The sequence below is a fragment of the Macrotis lagotis genome, chromosome X (genome assembly GCF_037893015.1).
Source record: "Macrotis lagotis isolate mMagLag1 chromosome X, bilby.v1.9.chrom.fasta, whole genome shotgun sequence".
Taxonomy (NCBI): domain Eukaryota; kingdom Metazoa; phylum Chordata; class Mammalia; order Peramelemorphia; family Peramelidae; genus Macrotis; species Macrotis lagotis.
The window spans coordinates 371,410,508-371,419,016 of NC_133666.1; positions in this window are offsets into that span (position 1 = coordinate 371,410,508).

An 8,509-nucleotide genomic window follows, 5' to 3' on the forward strand; every position below is an offset into this window, starting at 1 on the left:
TGATTCTTTATTCCTAGTTGAGCAGTATGTTGAGAAGACATTTGAATCAGTATCTGCAGAGAAAAGATTAATCCATAAATTTATTAAATAATAAATAAATAAATAACAGTCTTTTTGTATTTGTACAAAATTTTTCTGTAAATGTCATTTTATTGAAGTTAAAATATAATAAAAACTCTTGTTCATTGAAATTACATATCATATGTAATAATTAGATCTAAAATATATTTTAAAATTCATGATGTTTTATAATTATATAAATGTTATAGTAAATATTTAAATGTTTTAATGACTTTAAGTAGTATTTAATTTTGGTGCTGATAATATAAAATTATAAAACAAAGTGTATAGAAATATGAACCAAGAAAGATGCCTAAAGAAGCTAATATCACATTGTAATAATTGAAATGTTGTCCTAATTCATCTCAAAATAAATAAGGAAGTGAAGTTTTTGGAATGATCAATTAAAAATATAGTAATATCTGTAATACAATATGTATATGTTATACATATTTGAAAAATGTAGTTTTATATCAGGGTCAAAATGACATTATAGAAACTTTACTGATTCATTTGTGGCTACCCAGAATTTGTTAGTGTTGAGTAAGCCCTTTTATCTGTCAGGTATCACTACACAGCAACAATTAATGGCCATAAAGTAAAGACAGAATTTTTGATTTGTTAAAGACTATATTCAAAGTGGTTAGTTCTTTTAGCTATGCAAGTAAACCCAAAGGTAAATTGGCAAGAAAGATGAACCAAGAGTAAACTGAGTAGTCAAGGAGGAGGAAAAATATAAAGAAAAAATACAACAGAAATATTATATTATATATATTTATATTGCATTTCCTAGTATAGGAGGAAAAAGTTAATATCCTTATATAAAATAACTCTATCAAAATTCACATCAACTTAATAAAATACAAATTTCAAAGTCCTTTATGAAATTTATTTGAAATTATTTATTATTGTGTTTAGCAGAATCTCCATGGTTTCAGTTATTTATTATTAGGAGGTCGTCTGTATTACAGAGCTAAGATTCAGGAAGCTAGCTGTGCCCTGAGTTTGTCCTCACAACAATCCTTTGCTCTCACTTTCTGAATGAACTCAGTCACAACAAATTTCCATAATTGTTTCACACCAACACCAAGTAGTGCCTGAGCTTGGATAAGTACCTACAGCAAAAGAAATGTTCCATTCATAAAATGGATCAAACAGTCTCATTGGTTCTATTATCCCTTCTTATAAAGGCTACAGCTCACAGCCTAGTTATTATTATATAGCAATAAGATTTACTAAAGAGAGTTTCCTTGACACCAGAGGAGACCCAATCCCATGTTTAGTTTCTGTCCTCCAACAGAATAAAGAAAGCTGTTTATTATCATATTGGCTCTTTAAGTGGATTTGATTTGATTACAGAGTAAACTGTGGTTGTAGTAACTGATATTTTTAAAATTAATAGCTCTTTCATAGCCTCTGTGATTTTTGGACATTTCTTTTCAGAGTGGACTTCTGAATGTGATCTCCCTAAATGTGGAAGTCACTATCATTTTTGCTGCTGAAAATTAATTCGTAAAAAAATGCTTCAAAATTCAGAGGAAGGGCAGGTAAGATTTCATGGAATTTGATCTCAATTTCTGAATATTATAAAAGTTATATAATTATTTGATATTATAATTAGAGAATAAGATTAATCAAAACCTCCTTAACAGTGACTTTACATTAATTTCAATACAGACTTTTATAGCTAAATAAGAAATTATAAAATAAAAAACACCATACTGACTTAGAGAAATTCAATAGGGATCCCTGCTGTATACCAGCACCTATAACCTTCTTCTACAGAGGAGAGAAGATTCTTAAAATAAAGTGACTTGCTCTGACAAAATTAAAAAGTCACTCATCAAAGCAATAAAGAATTTTCCTTGTTAGGAAGAAACTAGTTCCCTGAATCCTTCCCCAAGATGAGCTGTCAGACCAGTGGTTGACTGAAAAGATCATTAGGCAGAATAAGATAACAGATTTAGAAATAAACAGGCAGGCAGAAGGAAGTGCTACAGTTCTCATGACAGCTGTGCAAAAGAATTTGTGGAAGTTACTCACAGAATATCCAGATAAAAATAGTCTTCATTCAGAGATGTGGTGAAAATTTTGTTTTCACTGTCATTGAATGGGGAAACTATTCTCAAATTTAGATTTCTGCAACTTACTTGTTGCACTTTATATAACATACATAACATACAACAGAATAATTTTTTTTCCAAAAATTCAGAGTAACAAGAGGTAAGATTGCATCAAATAGTATTTCAATGGGATTGTGGAGACACAAAATCAAATAATCCTGATGAGAAAAGGACAAATGACAATAGAGATATCAATGTAGAGTACTATCTTAGATTTATAATTCATATGTAGAAGAATGAATAAAATGATATGTTGGAAGATAAATAAAAACACTGTTTTGCAGGCCATAGAATAAGCTTAGGCTGGTAAAGAATAGTAAAGATATCATTTTCTCCTTTTTTTATTCTTCTTTCCTTTTTACTCTTTGTTCTTTCATTTTTTCTTTCTTTCATCTTTTTTTTGTTTATTTTCATCCATTCACATATGCATATTTTCAAGTTACAAAGATTCCTTCTTCCCTCCCTTCCAACTCCTCTCCCCTCAGTGAAGAACAGTCAAGTGAGCATTGTGCATACATATTTTGATAAACATTTTTGTAGAATAGTTATTTTTGGAGTAAGGAATTAAGATTAAGGGAAAGAGATACATAAGATCAATTTTGTAAAGTGTTCATCAGATTCTGAAGGATTATTTTTTTTGCTTTTGTTTGTGTGTGTGTGTGTGTGTGTGTGTGTGTGTGTGTGTGTGTGTGTGTGTGTATTTTGGTTTGTTTTTCTTCCTCTGCATGGGGATGACATTGTCTATAGTTGGTCTACTACAATTGTCTCAGCTCTCTGAACTGCTGAGAGGGGCTGCTTTCATCAAGATTGTTTTTCTCACATTGTTGTTGATGTGTACTTTGTTCTCTTGGTTCTACTCCCTTTGCTCAGCATCAGATCCTGTAAATCATTTCATGCTTTTCTAGAGTCCAATTATTTATGGTTTTTTATAGAACAATAGTATTCCATAGTATTCATAAATATTTTTGATAAACATGTTTACATTTTAGTCATTTAGGTTTAGTCATTAGGTTTCAGGGAAAGAGACATAGAAGAGATAATTGTTATAAAGTATTCATCAGATTCTGAAGGGTTGGTTTTTCTTTTTTGCTTTCTTTTTTGTTTTTTTTTTGTCTTCCTCTGGATGGTGAGAACATTGTCCATAGCTTGCCTGATATGGTTGATCTATTTCTCTGAACTGCTGTGTGGAGATGCTTCCATTAAAGTTGATCATCTCACAGTGCTGTTGTTAATGTGCACATTGTTCTCTTGTTTATGTTCCCTTCACTCAGCATTAGATCCTGTAAAGCATTCCATGCTTCTCTAGAGCCTGACCATTTATGATTTCCTTTAGAACAATAATGTTCTATAGTATTTATGTAACATAACTTGTTTAGCCATTCTCCAATTGATGGGCATTGCTCCAATATCTAATTCTTTGCCACTACAAAAAGCTACTATGATTCTTTTGGAAAATTTAGAACTTTTCCCATTTTTTAACAATTTCTTCTGGATATAGACCTAGAATTGGTAAGAACAAATTCATTGCTCTTTGGGCATAGCTCCATATTTTTCCCCAGAAAGGTGGGATCCATTCTCAACTCTACCAGAAGTGCAATAAAGCCCCAATCCCTCCACAGCTTCTCCACCATTAATCATTTTCCTTTTTTATCATCTTAGTTAATCTGATAGCAGTGGCATGATACCACATTATAGTTTTAATTTGCATTCATCTAAACAATAATGAATTGGAATATATTTCATATGCTTAAGTATAGTTTTAATTTATTCATTTAAAAACTCTCTATTCATATACATTCACCATTTATCACCTGGGCAATGACTTGTAACCATATAAATTTGGTGCAATTCTCTATATATTTTAGAAATGAGAACTTTATCAGAGCTTCTAGATGTGAAGATTGTTTCCCAGCTTTCTGCTTTCCTTTTAATTTTGGCAACATTGATTTTTACTAGTCCAAAAATTTTCTGATTTAATGTAGTTAAAATCATTCATTTTGTAGGTATAATGTACTCTAATTCTTGTTTGGTCATAATTTATCTCCTTTCTATAGATCTGATTAAGTATTTCTTGCTCTATTAATGTATCTATGGTGTTGAAATGTAGACCTAAATCCTTTACCCTTTATGGTCTTATTTTGATAAAGGCTGTGGGATGTGGGTCTATGCCTAGTTTTTGCCATTCTATTTTACAGTTTTCCTAACAATTTTTGTGAAATAGAGAATTCTTATCCCAGAAGCTAATGGTTTTGGTTATTACTGTTTCGTTTTGAAGGGAAATATCATGTTACACTTTTAATATATATGTATTTACTTATGACCTTGGTAACGTCACCTAACCTCCAAGTGCCTTAGGCAACCCTCAAATCCTTATACATTGCAGTGCAAATACTGATTTTCAAGTCAAAAAACAACTTTTGTCCATATATTAAGGGGCTATGAATTGTGTTAAGCATCAGGGATGCAATTAAAGGGAAAAAAAACCACAATACTCTAGTAGCCCTCAAAGTAATGGAGGAGATAGTATATAAACTATTTTATATATATATATATATATATATATATATATATATATATATATATATATATATGTATGTATGGAGCAGCAGATAGGCAGAAAGGTAGATATATAAATAGATAGATAGATAGACAGATAGATGGATAGATATACCAGGTAAATTGAAGTTTATCTGAAATTTTTTATAGGACATGAGAAAAGTCTCTATCAAAAGATTGATTTAAGCTGAGATTTAAAAGAGACTAGAAATATAAGAGGAAAACCTGCTATGAAGATTTTTAAAATTGTCAGGAGATTTTATCTTTTGATCTTGAAGCAAACAGTGTACTTGCATGAGAAGGGTGGATGATTTAATGGTTAGAAGTATGATTTTCATAACTAATTGAAGCATTTATGACTGGTCAGAGATAAGGCAGGAAGACCAAACAGACTATACAGGAGTCCTTACCTTGAGAGATGAAATGACATCAAGATGGTGACAGTAACAGAGAAGAGTAAAGGAGATAGATGATATAAATAGAGATAGAGATAGAGACAGATATACAAATATATACACACATATATCTACATGCATACATATGTATTAATTTGTTTATGTAGATATGTATCTAAGCATTTGTCTATATACATTAAATACAAACGCAAATAAATGTATTTACCATGCATATATGTACCTATAGTTTATGTATATGTGCATTCTCATATACACACATTTGTGCGCACATATACAGATGTATTTGTATAATCTAAGAAAGAAGAAATGAAAGAATTTTACAACAAATGAGATATCAGGGCTTAAGAAGGAATTAGAAGTTGAAGATGACTCTGAAGAGAATTCTTGGGTAACTTAGTGCATGTTAGGTTTAAAAGAAGTTTAACAGAGAAAGCATGGTGTTGAAAGACATAATGACTTAAGAACATATTGAATTGGTGATATACATAGCATTTAGTATGGGATATCTTGAATATTGAATTGATGAGATATTTGCAATCAGAGGAAATTAGTCATGAATAAAATCTGGGAATCTTCAACAAAACTGGTAATTGGATGTTGCTATGAACTTCAGAAGACCAAGATATAGAGGAGAAAGAGCAAAGGATCCAGGTGCCATGAATAAATGTCTGCTCCTGGAATCAGGGAATCCTGAGTTCAAATAGTAATTAGTAACTGGCTTTGTGATTCTGGTTAAGATATTTAAACTTCCCCATTTTTAAAATGGTGATAAACTAGCACTACCTCATAGAGTAGTTGTGAGGATCAAATGAAACAATATTTGTAAAGAGCATAATATAGTTACTGGCACATAATAGGAACTTAATAAAATATGATTCTTCCCATTACTTCTTTTTTTCCTTCTAGGATAGAGCCCTGAGATACATAGAGGGTTGGTTAATATGCTCTGTATAAAGATGAATCAAAGGACTCTAGTAAAACAGGTAAACAGGTGGGAAGAACATCAAAACCAGGCAGCTAGGTGGCAAAGGGCATAGAGCACCGGCCTTGGAATCAGGAGTACCTGGGTTCAAATCCTACCTCAGACACTTAATAATTACCTAGCCATGTGGCCTTAGGCAAGTCACTTAACCCCATTTGCCTTGAAAAATCTAAAAAAAATTAAAACAGATAATGTCATAAAAAAACATTCTGAGAAGATAATATCAAAGAAAAGAAGCTTATTTAATAGTCTAGTGTCCAAAGATCAAGAATTATAGGAACTGAGGAAAAAGTCACTAGATTTTGTCATTAAAAAATCATTGGTAACTTTGGAAAATGCATTTTCAGTGAATAATGAGATCAGGAAGAAGACCATTTTTTAAATTTGTGAATATCGGAAATAGATTAATAAATTATAGATGGTATATCAAATGTGAAAATATTTAAGTATTTAGCACAGTGTTTGGTATATAGAAGAAATTTAATAAATATTGGTCCATCTCTTCCATATTCTGAAGAAGTTTAAGCCTAAAGGGATGGTGAGAAATTAGTATGTTATGGACTAATCATGAATTCTTTTTGAGGATAGGGGAGATAAAGACATTATTGCAAGCATCAGGAGAAAGAATGGGGTAATGATCTGAGATTTTTAGAGCTAAGAATGAGATCCCAAGTAGTGAAACATGATCATATATCTCAACATGAGATTTATGTGACCGGAGCAAGCAAATCAGGGAAAAGGAATTTAAGGGAAATTTCAGGCAAAAGGGATGAAATGTTTTAGAAAAATCTTTTTAGCCATAGACTTTTGAATCAATTAAGAATATATAAAAGGACAAGTTAACTGTGAAATTGCTTAGAGAATATAATTTTGAGATCAGGTTATTCCACCAACCTATTTTCTTCTGATATGCCATTTTTGAGTGAGGAGTAGGGCTGAGAACAACAACAACAACAACAAAGACAAAAGCTCCGAAATTTTCAGATTCTCTCACAATTTCTAAAGAGGATGTGAAATCCTTTTGTTTCCCCTTTTTGTCAATGTCTGACAAGAATGAACCAAAGCCTAATGTGTCAGTATAGGAAGAAATTAGATGTTAACAATAGATTTAGATAAGCCTAGTATATATAACTGAGAAAATTCTCAGAAATCATTTACCATAAAAATTCTTAAACTTTTCATATAATAATCTGCTTGAGCAATCTTGTGAGTTCGGATAATCTCTTTTCAGAATAATGGTTTTAAAAACATAAAATAAAACACAAGGGATTACAAAAGAAAATAATATTCAAGTGAAATTATTTTCCGTATTTATCCATCTATCTTTATATCTATCAGAGTACTTGGGATAGATGGCAATACATTGCATACATACATATATCATCTTATATATGAATATATGAATGTAAGTATGAGTATAAGTATATATTTATATATCTATACATAAACCTACATATTTTACGCATACAAACTTACATGCATATTGAATCTGAGGCTATGGAGTCGCAATCTAGTTTAAAACTTTTCCTTCTACAGATAAAATTAGCATGGTTTGTTAATGGTCATTTTTCAAAGCTACTTTTATAAGTTTGAATAGAACTTAGTCACATTTTAAATGTATTTCTAAAGAGAACATGAACCCTCTATTAGGCAGTTTGATTATTGCCAATAAATTTGAAAGTAAAAATACTATTGAACTAATAAATAAAAGTTTTAAAAAAATGAAATTGATAAACCTTTGGTCAATTTGATTTTTAAAAAAGAATGAAGAAAACCAAATTGCTAGTATCATAAATGAAAAAGGTGAACTCACCACCAGTGAGGAGGAAATTAAGGTAATAATTCAGAATTATTTTATCCAACTCTATGACAATAAATTTGATAATCTAAGTGAAATGGATGAATATTGATAAAATATAACTTGTCCAGATTAAATGAAGAGGACATTAAATATCTAAACAACCCTTTCTCAGAAAAAAGAAATTCAACAAACCATTATTGATATCCCTAAGAAGAAATCTCCAGGGCCAGATGGATTCACAAGTGAATTCTATCAAATATTCAAGGAATGTTTGGTTCCAATTCTATATAAACTTTTTTGGAAAAATACGTGAAGACAGAACTCTGCCTAGCTGTTTCTATGAGACCAATATGGTGCTGATACCTAAACCAGGAAGAGTTCAAACAGAGAAAGAAAATTATAGACCTATCTACCTGATAATATAGGTGTCAAAATCTTAAATAAAATCTTAACAAATCGATTACAACAAGTTATCACAAGTATAATACACTATGATCAAGTAGGATTTATCCCAGGCATGCAGGGTTGGTTCAATATTAGGAAAAGTGTTAGTATACTTAATTACATCAAT